At 42.5% G+C, this 23057-nt stretch overlaps 1 long non-coding RNA gene and 1 other non-coding gene across 3 annotated transcripts in view; both read right to left on the reverse strand.

Annotated features, from left to right (window-relative positions):
- Positions 1 to 23057, reverse strand: part of LOC102157493 (uncharacterized) — a 978951-nt gene that overhangs the window by 920667 nt on the left and 35227 nt on the right. Inside the window, exon 2 of one of the 2 annotated variants that reach the window (XR_014840336.1) lies at positions 21590 to 21673. The exons of the other annotated variant lie outside the window; for it this stretch is intronic. This is a non-coding gene — a long non-coding RNA (uncharacterized LOC102157493). The remainder of the gene's footprint in view (positions 1 to 21589; positions 21674 to 23057) is intronic. 2 annotated transcript variants of the gene reach the window in all.
- LOC146404396 (U6 spliceosomal RNA) lies at positions 6297 to 6405 on the reverse strand. Its single transcript, XR_014842663.1, has one exon. It is a non-coding gene; the product is annotated as a U6 spliceosomal RNA (small nuclear RNA).

Raw genomic sequence — 23057 nt, forward strand, 5'->3', positions numbered from 1 at the left:
GTCTTTACACTTCCTGAGGCAGGAGAGAGGTGGACTTTTGGGTAACCTTTAGAACCAGCCACCTAGCTATACTACAAGATAGAAATAACAACAGGCACAAGGCAAATAACTGGTACTTGTCCTCTGTGAACTTGTTAAACAACAGTGATGACAGGATCAGAAGAGGGGCTGAGCCCTGCTTGGGTAGAACAAGAAGTGACGTACTCCCCATCCTCAGGATCAGGGAGACCCCAACTATACATGCACAGAGAGACCCCTCTGGGTCAAAAAGGAAAGGGGTGCCAGACCACAGTAAGTCCAGATAACTTTCCCGCCATGCTCTGCTTGGGAATCCATCTTGGCCAAAAGATGCACACACAGATCAGGGGAGGGCCCTAGATCGGGTCAGGTGTGAAAGATAAAGCAAGTTAATTGGCCAAAGGAAGACAAAGACCATGAAGAACTGCCCTATGTAAGCAATTTAAATCACCTCTCTGGTGCCTCCTCATTCCAAGGGACCCCCGCACCCCCTCTTCCTCTTTGGGTGTGTATTACTGCTTTACTTCTGCAGTAAGTAAACTTCAGTTTAGTCTAATAGTTTAGTCTATTAGATAAATAGACTAATACTCTGTATTCCCGTGCTCGCCCACATGTTGTACTGTGTTTCTAACAATAAACTTTATACCTGTTTTTACAGTCTTTGCCTCCTTGAAATATTCTTGCTTTCAACGGGCAAGAATCAAGGCAATTCTGCTTTCAGCCTCTAGCTGGTCGAGAGGCTAGGATGCCTGGTTTTCATCCAGGCTGCCCAGGTTCAATTCCTGAGCAGAGAATTAGGATCTCACTTGAAGCCATCACCCACTGCTGCCTCTCTGAAATCAGGAACATGTGGAGATGGGGGACTCAGGTGTATGGAAATTCACTGCGCTTTCCGCTCAATTTCGCTATGAACTTAAAACTACTCAAAAAAAAAAGTTTTTTTAGTTGGTTTTTTTTTTTTTTTTTTTGTCTTTTCTAGGGCCGCTCCCTCGGCATATGGAGGTTCCCAGGCTAGGGATCGAATCGGAGCTGCAGGTGCCGGCCTATGACAGAGCCACAGCAACGAGGGATCCGAGCTGCGTCTGCGACCTACACCACAGCTCACGGCAACGCCGGACCCCCAACCCACTGAGCAAGGCCATGGATCAAACCTGCAACCCCATGGTTCCCAGTCAGATTCATTAACCACTGCGCCACGAAGGGAACTCCAAAAAAAGGTATTTTTTAAAAGACTTCTTTGTACCTGGAATATAGAGAATAGCTTCTGGTTTTCTCATTAAACCTGAGGAACCCATGGACTTGCTAATAGAATTGTACTGGAAACCTAAGAAAGAGCCATATGAGATACTCATGTCGTAACAGAAGAAAGGGTGGGGGAAAAAACTGTAACTGCAATGTATACATCTAAGGATGACCTGACCCCCTTGCTGTACAGTGGGAAAATAATAATTAAAAAAAAAAAAAGAGCCATATGAATACCACGGTAAAGGTGAAAACTTTGGGAATATAAGTATTCAGACTGTTGTGAGTGCAAATACAAAGCTTCAATCTCTTGTAAAGAGGATTTCGTTCGAGTTATTACTATTCTCTCCAAATTTATAAAACATTTTTAATGTTTTGCAGTTTTGATATTTTTCCTTAACTATATTATGAGGTTATGCTATGTTTTATGTCATTTTTGGAATTCAGATAAATCTCCATCTCCATTTTCAAATCTTGCCAAAAGTATATGAAGGCTCCAAGCACAGGTCCTGGGTTATGGTAGGAGCTCAATCCATTTTCATGTCAATTCTCATTTTGTCCTGTTTTATTAAGCACCTTTCTTGTATGTAAGCTAAGGGATAATCCCTGCCTTCAAGGGGTTTGTAATCTTTTTAAGAAGACAATGTACAGATAACAAATGAATAATAGAAACTGTGAAAATTTCACAGAGCAATTCAAGAAAACATCCTAAGGTCATGTTAACTGCCATAGAGAGGATGCTGGCAGAAAAATAAACAGTTAAGAGGTGGTACCAACACTCCTTGAATATTCATCATCTTGGAAAACCCCAGGCACTTTTGGGAAACCAGACAGTAAGCATGAGCCGAGGCAATGGAAAAATCCTTTTCCTCCTCAACATTCTCCTCCATAATCTTTTATATCCAGTATGATTCTTCAGGTTGAATGGAGCCAGATATTTAAGTGGATTAATTGTTATTTATAACAACATTCTGAACCATGAAGCACGGGTGACTTCCCATCGCCGCTCTCCACTAAATTGTGCAACTGTAATAAACAAATAAATGGAATTTGCCTCCCTGCCAAGGATGTGCTGCTGTCATCTTTCCACGACGGTCATCAATTAAAGGATTAAATAATGAATGAACTGGCAGAGTTCAACTATCATCTTCAGACTCAAACTCCAAAGACGCTCCATGAACAGCAGTGTTCAGGGATTTATGGTTTTCATCTTCCTTCACCTCACTCCATAAGGTGCACAAGGCCATGAACACACTCAGGCACAGGCACACATGTATTTGCACACGACTCTCTCCCATGGCATCTTTTGCCCTTTGCATGGTTTTTTTAACTAGGTAATGAACTTATTAAAATCATGGAGGGGAACATATTCACGTTGGAGGGAAGTTGCTTTGATCCTTTCATTTAGAACAGAGCTCTGGTAACCTTGGCCGGCAGTCTCTACACCTGGAGGGAGGCCAAGAGAAGACACGCACTCAAAATGCCTAACCAGCAGACGCTCAACCTGACACGAGGGACACGGACTTGGAAGAGGGCTGTTTCTCACAGGGGCTTCCAGCTGCCCAGAAACACCCACCTGGAGTGCATTTTCTCCAGAGTCTAGTGAAGCTACAAGAATGCATGAGATCAGCAAAGATTTAGATAAAGACAGGATGCCCATCCATAATGCAATACTGAGAGGTTGTTAGAGATATTGATTAATCATAGTGGTAACTTACATTTACAAATCCTTTACAATGGGACAGGCACAATGCCAAATACTTTCCATGGATTATCTCATTTAAGCCTCCCAATAATCCTATAATGTAAATACAGTGATTAACCTGGTCTTTGAAATGAGAAACCTGGTGCTCAAGGAAGTTAAGTAACAACAACAACAAAAAATCACACAGCTGGTATGTGGAGTAGAACTGAGATTGAAACCAGTCAGATGGATTCCAGAGCCTCCTCAAATCACAGCCACATGTCTAACTTCTTTTACATTTTTAAGCTCTCCTGAACTTTTGAGATTCCTTGTAGAGAAGGAAAATACCCATCATATTCTCCACAGACTCTCCCTTAATACCATAGATAGAGGCATAAATACACATCCACACCTGTGAGTGTGTGCACATGCACGTATACAAACACACACACGTGCACCAAGCAGGATGACTAAGGGCCATAGGGAGAACACCCTTCATTCTCTCTCTCTGACAGCCAGGCAGGATATGCAGATTGAATCAAGCTCTCAGGTACTAGCAACCCTGCTATCCCTCGAACCATCAGAGGAGTATCACAGGCTGGCTACTGCCCCAACACTAGACCAGTAACATCCCCTGGGAGTCCTTAGTACCTTAGGAACCTGCAAGTCCACAGCACAACATGGGGAGACCACACAGAGCCCGAATGCGGGCTGAGTCCACAGGGAGTTATCAATCAGCAGCAGCCTCTCCCAGAGCTAGCCCAAGGGAATAATGATCGGGTCTGGTGCTATGCAAACACACAGGTTAAAGGTGACCCACTCAGCCCCCAGCCTCGTGCCCTTCCACCCTGACACCAGGACGAGGGGGATCATTGGTCTGATCTACTTCTGACACCAAGCAGGGCCCTGTGCGGTTCTTAGGACCAAAAGCCTTTGTGTCCCCCATTTCTTGTTTTGGGGGAATAAGCTTCAGCCTCCATGATCTTCCCTAGTTCCAAAGGGCCGGTTCAAAGAGTTGCTAATCAGGGAAGGGAGGGAATGCAGAGACGAGGGTGGGGGGGGTGGTCAAGAAACAATAGTGCAGCCTTGGCGCAGGGTCCTGGTTCTCCCTCAAGGGATACACATAATAACATCTTTGAGTGCTTCCACAGAACTAAAACCCCCAGCAAATGAAAGATGTTAACTATTTGATGAAGCTTTCTTCATTCCAAAAAGGAGGACCACCAGAACCAGCCCCAGGTCCACGCAACACCAGCTTTGAAGAATGCAAGCTTGCACCTACCCTGATCCTAATCTGTGGTCCTATTTTTCACCCCCAAACTATAAAACCATCACATATTCTCTCCCAAGAGAGGGTACAGTCTTGAGGACATTAGCCTGCAGTGGCCTCCTTTGCCTGGCAAAGCAATAAAGCTATTTTTTTCCTCCTTCACCCAAAACTCTATCTGGCACTGGTGGACAGAGGCCGAGCTTCACCAACACCTCCTTCCCTATCCTCCGTGCCAGCTGTCCTCCTGAGACATCATTCCCGCCTGATTTGCTCATATTGGCAGTGTTGGCTGAGGGTGGTCCTGGGCAGGGGGCACGGAGGGGAGCTTTATGACTTCCTAGGAATGATCAAGGTCCAGGGGCAACTGCGTTCCCTTCAGAACTTGGCCTTTGCCTTCCAAAGGCACATGTGGTGTCTGGAAACATTCCTGTGTCTTGAAAGCCCCATCTGCTCCCTGATGGAAGCTGCCCACGCAAAAGCTAAACTTCCCTCTGTTGTTTTATAAAGAGCAGAGCCTCTTTCTCAAGGCTCCAAATAAAGTCCTTCTTTCCCAAACATAAACACTGACACCCAAATGTCTGGTTCCATCAGCTCTCTTCTCAGTTCACTTGCTAGGGGAGCTGCATCCAGCAAAGTGTTTTACCAAAGTCCTTCCTACCTCCCAGAGGCATGGCTGAAAAGGAGCACAGCCGCAGCCCCTCTGCGGCCTTGCCTAGGTCAAGAGAACCAAGGAGAACAGAAACCCCTGCCAGAAGTCACACAGCCTGAAGGGGAGGGCATCACAGAACAACTTGGCATTCATGCAGATGCTAATGCATTCATGCAACTGGGCTACTGGGCAGTGAGGAGCCTGGCCTTGAGGTCATAAAGGCAGGAATAAATCTTCTTTCCAATGTTGTTGTGATTTCCATCTCAACATTGAAAACAACACTGTATATTTTTTTTTTTAGGGCCACACCCATGCATGTGTAAGTTCCCAGCTATGGTCAAATCAGAGCTGTAGCTGTCAGCCTACACCACAGCCACAGCAATGCTGGATCCTTAACCCACTGAGAGAGGCGGGGAATCGAACCTGCATCCTCAAGGATACTAGTCAGTCATTACAAATGAGCCATGATGGGAACTCCATCATTGCATTTTTCTGAATCATAGGTCTCTGATGAAGTGTGGGCACCTTAGATAAGAGAGGATGGGACACTCTACCTGGAAAATGCAGAAGGCTGACTAGGAGCAGACTCGACTGGAGAGGGGGGAGGGGCTAAGTCCTTGGCAGGTCAGACTGGGCTCCTCTGCCAGGGAAGCTGTGTGCCAGCACCAGCTCTGGCTAGAGGTTATTACCTGGGCAAGAGGAGTCACAGGGACAGTTCTACTCTGTGCTCAGACCCCTCCTCCATCGCTGGCTTACTAAAAATGCCCAGTGTTTCCTCTACACACCTGGAGGAACATCCCTCAGCCCTACTCCAACCCAGAGCTTATGAAAGTTCTATATATCACAATGCCAGCTGGATGTCTGACTCCAAACCACGTTCTGGGCCAGGGCTAGTGAAATTCTCCTCTTCTAGAGTACTTGTCTTAAAGATCCAGGTCTGTGGATAGGTACCTGATACAGGCACGAAGACGGCAGACATAGATTCGAGTTCCAGTTTGGCTACACATTACTTTAAATACTCAATGCTTCAGTTTCCTCACCTATGACGTGAAGACCTTGAGAGAAACTGCCTCTTAGGGTTCTTGTGAGAATTACTTCAGGGCAAGCGCGTGGAACAGGACTGGGCAGTGGCAAGTTCTCTATGATATTAGCTGTTACTCTCGTTTCTACTCCCATGGGAACATCAAGCCACAAGCCACCAGAAGTCACACCAGAGTGAAAATTAAGACCCTGAAGATGAAATTGGTCTGCCAAGAGAAGCCAAGAAACCAGGTGGCCCCAGAAGGGAGGCAAGAAGGGAGGTAGAAAGAATATCACTCTGCTGCCGTTTCAGTACCTCGATTCCCAGGCTGAATCCATAATTAGATACCTTGAGATTTCTCCCATATTATGAATATAAAGATGATCTTTTGTTCATTTTATTTTATTTTTTTTTTAATATGGAACGCTTCACGAATTTGCGTGTCATCCTTGCGCAGGGGCCATGCGCTAATCTTCTCTGTATCATTCCAATTTTGGTATATGTGCTGCCTAAGCGAGCACCATTTTTTTATTTTTTAATTGAAGTACAATTAATTTATAGTATTGTGTTAGTCTCTGGTGTGCAACAGTGATTCAGTTATGTGTACATATATATATATATACATATACTTTTTCATATTCTTTTCCATTATAACTACAAGACATTGAATATCATTCTCTTGCTACACATTAGGACATTGTTGTTTCCCTTGTTTATATATAGTAGTTTATATCTGCTAATCCCAAACTCCCAATGTATCCCTCCCTACCCACTTTCCCTTCAGTTTCCCTTTGGTAACCCTTCAGTAAGTTTGTTTTCTATGTCTGGGAGTCTGTTTCTGTTTTATAAATATGTTCTTTTGTATCACATTTTAGATTCCACATATAAATGATATCATATCATATTTGTCTTTCTCTGACTTACTCAGTTCGATAATGTCTAGGTCCATCCATGTTGCTGCAAATGGCATTATTCATTCTTTTTTTATTGCTGCGTAGTATTCCACTGTGTATATGTATCACACCTTCTTTATCCATTCACCTGTTGATGGACATTGAGGTTGTTTCCATGTCTTGGCTATTGTAAATAATGCTACTATGAATATTGGGGTGCATGTATCTTTTCGAATTAGAGTTTTCTCCCAATGTATGCCCAGGAGTGAGAATGCTAGATCATTCAGTAACTCAATTTTCAGTTTTTTAAGGAACCGCCATCCTGTTTTCCACAGTGGCTGCACCAGTATACATTCTCACCAACAGTATAGAAAGGTTTCCCTTTCTCCACAACCTCTCCAGCATTTATTATTTGTAGACTTTCAATAATGGCCACTGTGGCCAGTATGAGGTGATACCTCATAGCTTTGATTTGTATTTCTCTCCTAATTAGCAACGTTGAGCATCTTTTCATGGGCCCTTGGCCATCTGCATAAGACCCTCTTTCTTAAATTGGCATGTGTGAGGGTTTCTGTTCCTGGCAAGTAAATGATCCCCAGCTAAGTCTCAGAACCTCCTCTACCATCCTTGCCAGACAGAATTAGTTCTATCACAGACTCCTTCTGTTAACTAGGGCAAAACCCACCTCTGCCTCCAGGGTACATGTAGCACTGGCTGCCCAGAAAGACTGAGGTCCTCTGACTTCTTTCTGAAGCACCTGCCCTCACTACTCCACCCACAGCTCTATCCCCTCCATCAGTACTTCTGTTTTCCTGTTTCCCTGGCAGATCAGGGCAAATGTGAACACAGTAAGGGAACAAAAAAAGAAAAGCAGTCAGCTAGAAGTCAGCAGGTGATCTGAATCATTTCTGTGGGAATTTCCCACAGCGAGGGCAATAAGAAAAGCCCCTTGAGGAGTTCCCATTGTGGTGCAGCGGAAACGACTCCAGCTAGTATCCACGAGGATGCTGGTTCGATCCCTGGCCTCACTCAGTGGGTCAGAGATTCGAGCATTGCCAGGAGCTGTGGTATAAGTCACAGGGATGACTTAGAGCCCTCATTGCTGTGGTGATGAGCTCTAAGAGCAGCAGTAAGTTTTCAATGACAGAATCCATCTTTCTAGGTGTTACCCCAGTTTGCAAGACTACCTATCTGAACTCCATTATACACAAGTGGTCCCAAGGCCATGACTTGGGCTCAAGACACACAACCACAAGAGATGGTGTCACTCAGGAGATGACCTCATTTTATGCTTTCAGTCTCTTTTAAAAACAAAAAACAAAAAACAAAAAAACCCCACATTATCCGGGACACTAGATCATCCTGGGGATTGAAGACAACCCTAGATGGGAAGAGGACCAGTGTGGAAGAAATAGCTGTTCATTAGTTATTAAGCACTAAGGATTTTCAGATATTTTCTCTCATTCAGTCCTTGCAGTAACCCTTCAATATTGGTATGTGCTCAGGTTAATGATGCTGTATGACAAATCACCCAAAACCTTGGTAGTGTAAAACAATTTGATTTTGCTCATGCTTTTGTGAATCAGGAATCTGCAGAGGGTCTGGCTGGGTAATTCTCAATTGAGGCTTTTCACACAGTTGTGGTCAGATATTAGCTGTGCTGAGGTCATCCAAATGGACATCCTAGATGGCTCCCACAGATGGCTGCCCCTTGATGCTACTGTCAGTTCATTGCTCAACAGGATCTATAGACATGGCCCTTCCAGGGTAGCTGGACCTTTTAGAGTTGTCTCCCTGCCAGAATAAGTATCCCAAGACACCAGGCAGAGACTGGGTGGGAAGAGCCTCAGAAGCCCACTCGGCATCACTTCTGTCATATTCTATTGACTGGAACTGGCACAAGATCCACCCAGATGCGAAGAAAGGAGATACAGACAACCACCTTTCAGTGGGAGGAGTATTGAAGAATTGGGGGTCAATTCTTATTTATTTGCTTTTTTTTTTAGGGCCACACCTGTGGCACATGAAGTTCCCAGGCTAGCATTTGAATCAGAGCTACAGCTGCTGGCCACTGCCACAGCCGCACCAGATCCAAGCCGCATCTGCAACCGGTGCCACACCTTACAGCAAGGCCAGATCCTCAAGCCACTGAGTGAGGCCAGGAATCGAACCTGCATTCTCAAGGAACCACTGAGCCACAACAGGAACTTCTAGTGGGGGAGCAGTTTTCAATTTCCACTATGTCATTTTCCCGAACCAATAACTCAAAGAGTTGGGGGAACACAAAGAGAATCACTAAATTGTCAAAAATCACATTCATTGTGATGGAAAATGATGGACAATAGTGTGAAAAAAAAGAATGTATATAAATGTATAACTGGGTAACTTTGCTGTAGAGTAGACATTGACAGAACATTGTAAGTCAATTACATTTTTTTTTAATTTTTTTTTGTCTTTTTTTTTTTTTTTTTTTTTTTTGCTATTTCTTGGGCCGCTCCCACGGCACATGGAGGTTCCCAGGCTAGGGGTCCAATCAGAGCTGTAGCCACCGGCCTACACCAGAGCCACAGCAACTCGGGATCCAAGCCGTGTCTGCAACCTACACCACAGCTCACGGCAACGCCAGATCGTTAACCCGCTGAGCAAGGGCAGGGACCGAACCCGCAACCTCATGGTTCCTAGTCGGATTCATTAACCACTGCGCCACAATGGGAGCTCCCCTTTTTTTTAATTTTTTAAAGAAAAAAGAAAGCTCTCTCAATGTGGAGCTGAGAACCTAGGGACAAGGGTTGTACCCTTATCTTTTCTGAATTAAATGGGTGACATTGGGCAAGTTTTTTTTTTTTCTCTGTCCCAGCTTTGGTTTGCTCACTTGTGAGATAAAGAAAAGATTATTACCATTGGGGAAAAAAAAGATCACATCTGTAAAAATTAACAGAATGGAAATTCAAAACTAGCCTTGCCTGATTCCAAATGAAGCACCTCTTTGGCTAGGTCACAACTGCTCAGTAAAATGGAACAGTCCTGCTTTCTTTGCCATGGTAATCAAAATGGGAGAGGGAACTATCCATGCTCTCTATCCATAGAAACTTTAGAAAATACAGAAACTGGTTTCTTTCTTTCTTTCTTTTAAGCATCAACTGATCACTTGGCTGTCTTGCCTTCCTATTTCTAAACTAGCAGCCAAAATCCACCACCCTCACTTCCTTATTGCACCCCTTCTCCCAGGAGTATGAGGAGGTGATGTCACCAGGCTGAGGGCCAGATTGGGAGTACTCCAACATGTCACCACTCTGCCAGTCAATAGCATCTTCCCAAAGGCTGAAGCCATATTGCTCCCTTGCCCAGAAGGAGAAGAGAGGCAGCTCTACTGAATTAAGAGCTCCAGTGTGTGCCAGAATCACAGTAAGAGAGGCTGAATGGTCATCACTCAGACTCCTCCAATTGTTCATTCGGAAGGCACTCAAATATGTCCTGCTTGTCCATCTGGAATGATAAGCACAGACATGAATGGGTATCAAACAGGGACACCTACATCATCTGAACTGCTCACTGGGAAGCGTTCTCATTTCTGAATGATTCTTCAGGTGATCATCACAGATTATGGGCTTAATTGCATCCTGTTCATAGCCACGGAATGTTTCAGCTGAGGGACTTCTGTTGTCAGTCTTTTCCCCTGGAAGATGAAGAGTTCACACCCTCTAGTTCTGTACCAACTGTACCTGGCAAGCCCAGTGGCCAGGTGGTACTAAAAAAAAGCTCTTTAGCACAGCAGCTTAGGGCTGGTTTTGAAGTCTCACAGTCCTGGATTCAAATCCTAGTTCTGCCATTTATTCAACCTATCTCTCAACCTCCTCAAGCCTCAGGTATCTGACTATCAAAGGTAGGTAATAGAAGTTCCTTCTTCATCTGGGTTGTTCTGAGATTATATTACGTGAGACTAAGTGACATCATGCACTCAGCTCAATGCCTCACACCTGGTAAGCACCAATCATTAGCTGTTATTATGATGCCAGAAATAATGAAGAGTTTGGGGATAATACTGAAATTCAGGCTGGAAGGGAAGAAGACTAGTTAGGCTTCAGAGAGGGCCTATAGGTTTTAAGACAGGCAAGGAGACATATCCCAGGAGATCAACTCAGGAAGAGAAAATCATGCAGGATCTGATATTTGGAAGATTAAAGAGTTCACATGTCATAAGCATAAGCCCTCTTATGCCAGAGGCCCTTGTCTCTCTTTAAACAATGCTCTCAAACACTGGTCAGCCCAACATCCATACACAGAAAGGAAGATGTGTAAGGTCAAACAATGTCTCATGTGTTTAATATAGGCAGATACAGAAATTAAGGAAAAGTAACGTTTTTAAAAAATTTTTATAGTTGATTTATAATGTTCTGCCAATTTCTGCTGTACAGCAAACTGACACAGCTATATATACATACACACACACACACATTCTTTCTCTCATATCATCTTCTATCATGTTCTATCAATCACAAGTAATTGGACAGAGTTCCCTGGGCTATACACCAGGAACAGAGATGTAACCTTTACTGAGCAACTACTATGTGTCGAGTATAGCACAGTCACTTCCACATACATCAAAGCATTAATTCCTCACATTATGCTGAATTGGAATCCTTGCCCCTATATTTTGAACTGTATAGAAACCGAGGCTCAATGAGAAGAACATACTCGAGGTCCTAGAGTTAGGACGTGGATGAGCTAGAAGTCGAAGCCCACCTGACTCTGAAAGTTGCCTTCTTTCCATTCTATCTTCTGAAGAGAAGACCACAGTATTGAAGGGCTCTGAGAAACGGCGGACACCTCTCCAGCAAGCAAGCAGAAGAGAGCTGTCCTAAGGTCTTCTGCCACCAGTGAAATATCACCTTATGCTTATTTGTTCCTTAAAAATTCCATTGTCGAATACTACTCAGCCATAAAAAATAATAAAATAATGCTATCTGCAGCAACATGGATAGAATTAGAGACTCTCATATTAAGTGAAGTAAGTCAGAAAGAGAAAGACAAATACCATATGATATCACTTATATCTGGAATCTAATATATGGCACAAGTGAACCTTTCCACGGAAAAGAAATGCATAGACTTGGAGAACAGACTTGTGGTTGCCAAGTGGGAGGAAGAGGAATGGATTGGGAGTCTGGGATTAATAGATGCAAACTATTGCATCTGGAGTGGATAAGCAATGAGATCCTGTTGTATAGCACAGGGAACTCTATCTAGCCACTTGTGATGGAACATGATGGAGGATAATGTGAGAAAAAGAGTGTGTGTGTGTGTGTGTGTGTGTGTGTGTGTGTGTGTGTGACTGGATCACTTTGCTGTAGAAAATTGACAGAACACTGTAAGCCCACTATAATGGAAAAAATAAAAATCATTAAAAAAAAAATTCCATTGTCTGATTCCAAGTGTCATTTCTCGCCAGAAAAGCAGAAACACTAGGACTTGACTTTGAATCTGTACTCTCCTGACCTTCAGCATTTACTCCCCCTGTAAACCTAATGTTCAACTTCCATCCAAGCACATTAAGGAACTGACCTTAGTTTAAGCAGTTTGTTCTCATAGCAATGCTTTGTATTGGCAGCACCCAAAACTGAGGCCCTGTTCAATTAAGAAAGAAGGTTGACAACTGTGGAAGAGATTTTGACAAATGGAAACACAACCACAAATTGCTCTTCCAGATCTTAACTTGCACACAATAAAATATACACTAATGTAACCACTGAATAATGAAAACTAGGTCACAGGAATGATGTAAAGTGACCTAAAAACACGATGCCTTTACCTCTACGCTGAGAAGCCAGCGGCGATTTTCTGTTTCAAGAAAGAAGCATTGGGAGTTCATGCTGTGGAGCAGTGGGTTAAGGATCTGACTGCAGTGGCTCAGGTCGATGAGGAAGTGCAGGTTTGATATGCGGCCGAGAGCAGTGGGTGAAGGATCCAGCATTGCCACAGCTGGGCACAGGTTGCAGTTGCAGCGTGGGTTCTATCCCTGGCCCAGGAACTTCCATATGCCACACAGGTGAAGCCAAAAAAAAAAAAAAGAAAGAAGGTGGCACATTGTTCTGTATTATGCTCAGAACTGTGGTCTGCCTGATGGAATACAGCTGAACATCTTGTCTGTCCCTTGTACCTAAGACACGTGATGACAATGTTTATGCGCACTCCTCATCCAGCCCCGTATATGGAATCAATCTGGAATTACTCTTTAAGGAGGATTTGAGTTCAGCAATGCATGGGAAATGCCTGTGTCAAGAATCCGATAACATGTTCGTACACTATGTCAAAACAGCCGTACTAATAAGACATTTCACATGGATAGCCCTGCCAGAGAACAAAGTATGATACGAGTGTCAGCAGTGGCACCTGATAAAGTTTTCAGAAAATGTTGTGATTAGTTTACCTGTAGTCATTGTTTTTCTGCTCCTAGGTGAAAGACTGGAGTCACGAGTATGCTGGATTAGCTGCTAAAACTTTTTATGTCTTCAAGTATTTTTCCCAAAGAAACTGAATAAAACACCTGCTTCAAGTATGATCATCTAAGGAGAAAGAGACTTGCCTGTCTAACCCAAGTCTGTAGTCCTTGGATAATGACATGGATCCCAGGGATGGTAAACCATGTGTACAAATCCACCTCGATAGGGAGGAGGGGAGCCAAGTTGAGAACCGGCTGACTTATTACAGATACTGTTTTCGTGAGCCAAGTACTTAGATAAGGAAAGGAGTAATTCCAAAAGGAAAAAGTGGAAGCTACGATTTCCTCTGGTTTACATCTGGTTTAACTTGGGTGGGGGGGAAAAGGTTTCTCTTCTTTAAAAATAAATTCTTTGAAGTAGAAAAGAAAAGAAGTATGCTCTTGGGGATAGCAGAGGAATCCCTGATTTTATGCCTACAAAATTTCAGCTTGAAATATTATGAAGCAATATCTAGTGATACATAATTACCTCAATAGTCACATTTGTAAGATTATGCATGTCTAAATAACAAATTACAAAGAGTATTAATATGGTAAGATCTTGAGCATCTTATGTATTTTCCAAGGACAAATGATAATCTGACACTTGCTGTAATGGAAAAGGCTGTGCAAAAGAAGTCAACAGACTTTAGTTTGAGTTCTAGATTAGCCACTAAACACCTTGGGGACCAGAGGAGAGTTACTTCATAATTCTGGGCCCCAGTTTCTTCAACTGTAAAGTAAAAATGTTCCATTATATGATCACCATGGCCCTTTGGGTTTTTTTTTATTTGGTTATTTAAATTATAGTTGATTTACAATGTTGTGCCAATTTCTGCTGTACAGCAAAGTGATCCAGTCTCTCTCTCTCTCTCACTCACACACACACACACACACTCCCTTTCTTGTATTATCTTCCATCATGGTCCATGCCAAGAGACTGGATATTGATCCTGTGCTATACAGTAGGACCTCACTGCTTCTCCATTCTAAAGGAAATCGTTTGCCTCTACTAACCCCAAACTCCCAGTACCATGGCCCTTTGTTGATCCAAGGTACAAGATTTTAATTTTTTTTTTCTTGGAAGACTGAGAACAGAGACAATGATGAATAAGTCCATAGCCCTAAGGCTCCCAGAAGTCTTTGCTCACAGGAAGAAGCCAACAACAAAGAGTCACAGTGAGAAGAAAAACATCCTAGGGGTTAGTTTCTTTGTCATGCTCATCTTTCCCAACATCTCCAACCCTTTGGAGAACTTCATGCACTGTGGAAGTTCAAAGACAGTGCCTGATTGGACACCTAAGGTTCTCTTTTAAAAGTGTGCTCTTTCCCAAGACTTTTTATTTTCCCTCTAGTATGACAGGGTATCTCTACTTTCACTAGTTGTAATTTCTGGAACATCTCAGCATAAAACACCATTTAGTAAAAATACACAAGCTATGACGAAGAAGGAAGAAAACAGGAGTTCCCGTCGTGGCACAGAGGAAACGAATTCAACTAGGAACCATGAGGTTTGCAAGTTCGATCTCTGGCCTCTCTCAGTGGGTTAAGGATCCAGTGTTGCCCTGAGCTGTGGTGTAGATCACAGACGTGGCTCAGATCTGGCATTGCTGTGACTGTGGTGTAGGCTGGCAGCTGTAGCTCCAATTTGACCCCTAGCCTGGGAACCTCCATATGCCGAGAGTGCGGCCCTAAAAAAAAAAAAGAAAGAAAGAAAGAAAACAGAAAATTAGATTCCAAAATCAAAACTTTACCTTATGAAAATGTTATAAAATTTAATGGGAAAAACTGAAAATTCAGCTGAAAGTTGCCATAGGTGTATGGAAACAAGATGTGATAACCACAGCCCTGCTTGGGTGTGGAGAGGGGCGGAAAGGATTCTGCTCTTCTTTTGTAGAGGGTTCTAGCTCTTCACACCAGCATTGGACTTCCATCCAATCTCTAGGTTAGGAATTTAGATGACTATAAAAACAGAGTTTTTGCATCTTAAACTGGTGTGTGTTTGGGGTGAGCTGGCTCTAATTTGCTTTCCCTATTTCTTAAGTAGATGGTCCCTATTCCTCCCTCGACATATTCTTTCTCCCACCCCTTCAACTCTCCCAACCACTACTCAGTGCTTTGACATTTATTGCTAATAAAAATATTAAGACTTATCATCTGAAAGTTAGTAGTATCATTTGAAAGTTTTATGTACATTTATTTTTCTTTGGATTTATGTCACTCTCTCCTCCAAGCAAAGAATAAATAAATAAAAGCACTTTATCAAATTTATAACCTACTCAAATTCAGAGATTTCTGAATAGGAAACAGACCAGGGACACTTTGCCAAGATTAACTTAACTAGAAAACCAAAAGCTCGCATTCGGTGCTTTGAAGAAAGTTGTCAGTCTTTAAAGATTGCATCCACACACGAAATGTGAAGTGGATAACTAGGGCAATTACCCCCATAGCAGAGGCCTTCTAGCTTTACCTTTTCCCAGAAATGTTCAGGTAACAAAGGCAAAAGGGGGTTTTCTGGTCTCAATTATATCCTAATAATTGTTTCAATTCTCTGCTTCCTCTTGAGTGTGAAGATCCAGGCTAAAAGGCTTTAAAAAACAGGCTGAAAAGGTTTCCCAGACGTGAAATAGATTTTACAAAAGAAACTTCTGGCAAGTTTAATGTAAGTAAATCAGAAGCATATGGACTATGTTTCCCTCAAAATACCCATGGGCTTGAAAGCCCAGAAAACACATAAAAAGTAAAGAGAAACTGTTTTCCAACGCTGAGCTTATTTGAGAAAATGCATGCTGCAACAGAAAGCCTGGCTCAGCTCCCCCAAAGCAGGGGATGGAGCCAGTGGTCAGGCAGCCCACCAGCTCCTACCCTCGTGCTTATGTGGACAATCCTCGTTTCTGAGGATGATGTGATCGGTGCCTTGACCTGGGTCGATGGGTGTGACTGAGAAAACCATTGCTCAGTGCTTCCCATACTGAAGCCATGACTTCATTGCTCCTTTGCAACCATCTGTACTGAATGTTTACACAGCCTGTTTCTGTTCGTAGAGCCTCTCATGCTAAACATCAGGCTGGTGGTAAGCATACATGTACCGAACACTTAGCATGTGCCCCGTGGGGATGGATAGTAAAGAAATAGACAATCATATGCAAGCCCAGCATAGGAATTATAGACTCAGACTGGAAAGGCCTTGAAAAGTCCTAAATTCCTCCTTTCACTCTTTGTGGAAATCCTGGCTATGGCTTGCAGTCCAGATAAAGGAAGGAAAACTCAAAAAAAAAATTGCTCGAAGGGAAAGAGCATTGTTTGGAGAGACAGTGGACCTGAGACCAGGTCCCCACAATGCCATAACTGTAAACCTGTCCTTTGTACTCCTCAGCGTCTCAGTTTCCTTATCAATTCAATGGGAATAAGAGTCAAATCATTTAGTGGGGTTTCCAAGGGCACTTCAACAAATATATGTCTCTTTGCCACACAAGTCCTAAATAAATGGGGAAAAAAAGACAAAAAAGAAGACAGATGGTTGCCAGGGGGGAGCCGGGAGGTAGTGGGATGGACTGGGAGTTTGGGGTTAGTTGATGCAAACTATTATATTTAAAATGGATAGGCTATGAGGCCCTACTGTGCAGCACAGGGAACTATATCCAGTCTCTTGGGATAGACCATGATGGAATATAAGAAAGGGAGTGTGTGTGTGTATTACTGGGTCACTTTGCTGTATAGCAAAAATTGGCACATTGTAAATCAACTATACTTTAATAAAAAAAATTTGTAAGACAGAGGCTAGAATTTTTCCCTTTATTCCTGAGAGAAGGAAAGTTAGAAGACACAGTAAAAGGAGAAATAAATGGTCCTGCCACCTGAACCTCATCCAGTCCCAAACCAGGCTGGATCGAGACAGGCTGCCAAGCACCAGGGGGTGATGCCAATAGAAACCTTAGGGCTTGAGGCGTTCAGGAGACCTCAGACTCTGGATAGATCTTCCACTCCCAAAAGAAAAAAGGGGGCTACATTGGGCTAAGCGTGTCCAAATTATTCTTCTCATGGTTCCTAGTCAGATTTGTTAACCACCGAGCCATGACGGGAACATCCCAAATTATTCTTCTCAAACTACCAACCCTGCTCCCATGAGGAGAAGTGATGAAAAGGAAAAGAACAGCCAAAAGTGGCTCATAAGATGTGCTCTCTCCACCTAAAAGGAAATGCCAAGAGACTCCAGCTGAGCAAGAGAAAGCGTATGAAAGCCCTCAAGTACACTGTGAAGCACTGTGTGCATTTAATGCTTTTGCTCCATTCATCTACATTTGTTGAACATCTAGTGTTTGCTGAGTGCTGTCACTCGCTTCCAGGGAATTCAAGTTGAATAAGACATTATTCTCTTGCTTAAGATTATAGTCGAGAAGGAGAAACCGACAAGGAAACCAAAAATTATAGATACTGAGTCTGCACAAGGTGTAACAAAAATGCAAAGAAGGGACACCTAATTGAGTGGATGTCTATGCAGGTCTTCCTTTTGGAAATAACATTTGAGAGCTGAAGTATGAAGAGCACAAAAGAACTAAGCAGTAAGAAAAAAATCAGGGTTTGGGGTGAAGCTCAAGGCAGAGAGAAGTCCAGAATAAGGCACAAAGGAAAAGGAGGGGACATTTCAGAAAACTGAAAGTCATTCTGCATGACTGTAGAATAAATCATCTTAGTGTTATAGAGAATAATCAGAAAAGAGTATTACAGTCTAAAACAATATGGTAGAGTGTAAGAATAAGACCCAGAGTGTGGAAATAACCCAGATAAAGTGAATGATAAATCATTGTTTACATGTGGCAAAGGACCAAGGTAGAAATAAGACCAAATGAGGACAGAAATTGTTTAACTGACATGAATAATTCTTAATGTCTATTTTATGGAAAACAGAAAGGGGATTATTTTTAAAAGGAATGGGTGTGTGTGGGTGTGTGTGTGTGTGTGTAAGACTGGAAGGATATATCCCCAAATGTTGACCAAGGCTATTTCTGGCTAGTGGGATTACTAATTATTATTGTTTGCATATTTTTATTTTCTATCTTAAACATAAATTTTTTCATCCTATGTAAATTCCCCTTTCAAGTGGTGCCAAGAATCAGGTTCTCTTGTATAACACTGCTGGCTTTTTCCAACAATCAATAATCAGGTCACATGGCCCCAGGTTATATGAGCCCTAGTTCTGCTTTTCCTCCACTGGTAACTGTGATCTTCTACAATATTGGCACTGAGTCCAGTGATACAGTAACTCCTTGGTTCCCACTGGCAGGATTCATTCAGTGGCAAGTTCGGGAGAAAGGCCAACTTTCCTCATTCATTCATTCCTTCATTTATTCATTCAACAGCATTTCCTAGGACAGGCCCTGTCCTAGGTGCTGAGAGTGGAACAGCACAGCAGACTCATCTTGACCTACTATAACTTACTGGAGAAGAGAGCTATGGAAGGCCCACGTTTCATACCTACATGAAGACTACACAGTATTACACATTCCTGCCAGTACTCTGGTTGCATGTTCCCCCCCGCCTTTTTTTGGTCTTTTTAGGACTGCACCTGCAGCATACAGATGTTCCCAGGTAGGGGTCCAATGAGAGCCGTAGCCGCCAGCCTACGCCCCAGCCACAGCAACACAGGATCCGAGCCATGTCTGCGACCTACACCACAGGTCACGGCAACACCAGATCCTTAACCCACTGAGCGAGGCCAGGGACTGAACCTGCATTCTCGTGGATGCTAGTTGGGTTTGTTAACCACTGAGCCACAACGGCAACTCCTGTCCCCTTTCTGATTCCAAAGTTAAATATGCCTGGGTCAGCCCAAAATATTCTTTTTTAGATATGTGAATGAATTTTTCCTTTTTATTTAACATAACTACTATATATAATGTAAACTACATATATTCCTTTCCACTTGTACCTCTCACTTAAACATATATCTTGAATCTAATCTCTTGGGAACATGAGGGAAGAGAACATGAGAAAAAAGAATGTATGTATATATATGTGTATGTATATATATATGTATATATATACACACACACACACATATATATATATATGACTGGGTCACGTTGCTGTACAGCAGAAATTGGCACAACATTCTAAACCAACTATACTTTAAAAAATTGAAAAAATATCTTGAAATTGACATTATATCAGCAAATACTTTACTTTGCATATGAACAAGCATAAATACATTTCTAAAAGTAAAATATGAATTTGGGATTTTGACAGACATTACGAATTTACTCTCCATAAACACTATTCCAATTTATTCTCCCCCCACCACTTCCAGTGCCTGTCCAGTATCCTCCTGAACCCACCATGGTATCAAACTCTTGATCTTTGCCCAACCAGGAGGTAAAAAGTCATATCTCATTTTAGTTCTCATCTACCTTTCTAGTGTGAGTACAGAATATGCTTGAACAGGATTAAAGAGCCATTTTGCTAAAAGCCTGTTTATTGCTACCAAATACAATCTCTTTAAGAGACAAGGACTACAAACTCTCCAGGAAAAAAAAAAAAAAAAAAAAAAACATGTAATAGCAGGCAGTATAAATCTGTTCTCAACCACTACTGTGAAGCAATTGACTGTGCTTTCCACCTATAACCCGAGCATTCAAAAGCTGCTTTCTCGACCACAGCAGAGAAATCACAGAGGAGACAGAAACCAACATGAGTGCTTGCTCTATGCCAGGTACCGAGCTCCAGATACACTCTCATTTAATCCTCCTAGCATTTTTAATCCATGAGGCTCTGAGAGGTTAAGTACCTGCTCAAATGCACCTAGATTATAAATAGCAGAGGAGAAACCGAACCCAGGTCTAAACTCCAACATTCATAATTTATACACTACACCACACAGCCTCATGCTTTGTTGAGGTATCTGAAGCCCACTGGCCAGCATGCTGAGATTCATATGTTCACAGGCTGCCTTCTGATTTTAATCGTGACCCTGTAAGCAGGCATATACTACAGTACTGCCTATCTATGGAGCCCAAATATAGGCCTTGATAAGATTTCTCCTAATCTCAGCTTCCATTAAGCTTACCTGCCACTTAGGACTTAACAATGAATTAACTTTGAAGATATTGAAGCCATCCAACCATCAGGAACTGTGCAGAGATTTAAATATTACCAACAAGATTTTTAAAAGCAGTCTGGAGACTGGTAGAGATAATACAGAGTTACACCATTTAGCTCAGCAAGGGGACCCAGAAGATTTTTTTTAGGTAGCATGTTGATGGCCCATCTTGGGAATGGATATAACAAAACCCCACAACCGTATATTGAGAGAACCCGCTTTCTCAACTGCAAAGCTCCAAATGAGGATTCCAGCCCATGAGATTTCATTACATCCCATCAGAGGTCTTCACACAAATATGATGCAGAACAATAGGAAGAGACCCTCTTACCCAAAAGCTGGGTAACAGAAGGAGATTAGTTCAGGCCATCCCATCTCACCGCCTACCTCTGCTCTGCCACAGTATGAGGAGTCAGGAGTCACCAAGAAGAAAAGTTTTCTTGAGAGAATCTAGTAAAGTGTGTTTCCAAGCAATCTGACTCACATCCACGGGGTGCTGCTTGGGGTGTGGTTTGTGGACCATGTACTCCTGGGCCGCAACAAGATAACTACAGAAATTGGGAATAAGCATTTAACAGCTTTTGGTGGCAGTTTGGCAGAGTAATTTTATGTCTGTTGAATCTAATAATTTAAAAATGGGGGCTTGTGAATCTGGGGTTAACAGATGCAAACGATTGCCTTTGGAATGCATAAGCAATGAGACCCTGCTGTAGAGCACAGGGAACTGTATCTAGTTGCTTGTGATGGAGCATGATGGAGGATAATGTGAGAAAAAGAATGTGTGTGTGTGTGTGTGTGTGTGTGTGTGACTGGGTCACTTTGCTGTATAGTCGAATTTGACAGAACACTGTAAACCAGCTATAATAGAAAAAATAAAAATCATTTTAAAATAATTTTTAAAAATAAATAAAAATTAAAATTGGGGCTTGTTAAAAAATGATTAAAGCCATTATAATGAAGAAAGTGTTTTGACATGTGACAGGTGCTCACAGAACAGGATTACAAGTCACTCAGGATAAGGAAGCCCAGGTGTTCTAGCACAGCATGAAGGATTTCCAGGGGCCCCTACGTGGCCAGGAGTGCATGACCCAGGGTGCCTTCGTGGTGGCTCGGTCCCACCATGTACCACAGTTCAAAAGTTAAAACCACCACCAGGAGTATCATCACAAAACTGCTGCAATTGGAAGTTGTATTAAAAATGTGCAAAGGGGCTTCTCTGGAGAGAAACTTCTACTCACCATTTTAAGAGGGGGCAGAGCAAAAGCCTCTGAGAAAATACTTGAAGAGTTATGTCCCATCCTGCAGAAATCTGTAGCCAAGACCTGGGGATAGCCAAATTCCAGTGAGCTGTCAAGAATTTTCAAGGACATACTAATTAAAATAAACCAGACACAAAAGGATAAATACGTAGGATTCCACTTCTAGAAGGTACCCAAACTAGGTAAAATTCACAGAGACAGAAAGTCGAATGGTGGCTGCCAGGGCCTAAAGGAAGTTAATGTTTAATGGGTACAAAGTGTCTGTTTGGGAAGATGAAAGAGTTCTGGAAATGGATAGCGGTGATAATGGCACAACATTACGAATATACTTAATACCACTGGACTGTCTGCTTTAAAATGGTTAAAATTATGATATATTTCTATATATTTTACCACTATAAATAAATATGAATTCCTGATGTACTGAGTACTAATTGCATATTTTTTAAAAACAACAGAATAGCTGCCAATAAAGCATCCTCTTTCTGAGGCTGGATGAACACCAAAAATAAATTAGTTAATTAAAGCATAAGGGTTGTCCCACCCGGATCCAGTTATTTCTTAAAGACCAGAAACATACCTTTGGCTCAGAGGGAGAAAGTAGGGAATTAAAAAAAAAAGTGCTATTTTTAAAAAGCAGTCAAGAATTCTACTGGAATTAAATCCTGAGTGGATTCTTGGTGTCCTTTCACATTCCTAATCAACCTACCTTATTGAAATTTCCCCCAGACCCATGTAAACTCTATCTGCTTGCCTAGTGTCCAAATCTGACTCAGCTGACCAGGTTGTCTGGATGAAACCACTAGCCTTCAAACACAAACCTGCAAACACCCTGCACATAATTGATGAGGGTATCATTACAGAAAGGTGAATTCTGTTTTTCATTTAGGATATACATGTAAGAGTTCCCTTTAAGAGTCTCCAAACAGTCTCTCAACAAACCCTTCTCCATAAATTTCAGTGGTTTTGTATTCTTCTGGGGCCCTGCCGCCTTTCTCCATCTCTCTGGCCCATTGTTAGAATGGATGTTCTTCAAGTATCCATTCGCCAGCCTCTCCTTGTCTCCACATATCCTCTCTTGGCAATCCCATCTTCCCGCTCAACTTTAGCAAGCCGAGTCTTTCTCTCTGTGAAATCTCCCCAACCTCAAGTCTTCATTTTGACCACCTACTGAACAATGCCGCAGTGACATCCCACCAGCTACTCAAGCTCAGCATGATCAAACATGTGCTATCTTATCTCCTAAACCTGATCCTCTTCCCATCTTAGACGTGTCTATAAACACACCGCCACATCCTCCCAGTAACCCAAGCACAGAATCTCTCTTGACTTCAGTGATTCCCTCTGGGTTTCCCCAGTGCCTTCTGGTTTTCCTTCCCTCAATCCATCTGGCACATTCCCTGACCAGATTATTCCTGGATCCACCTGAAGACTCAGAAGCCAGAGC

Source organism: Sus scrofa, chromosome 3, assembly GCF_054392235.1.
Source record: "Sus scrofa isolate SSC_HxYL_T2T_F1_AM1 chromosome 3, Sscrofa_HxYL_maternal_Yorkshire_Landrace_v2.0, whole genome shotgun sequence".
Classification (NCBI taxonomy): domain Eukaryota; kingdom Metazoa; phylum Chordata; class Mammalia; order Artiodactyla; family Suidae; genus Sus; species Sus scrofa.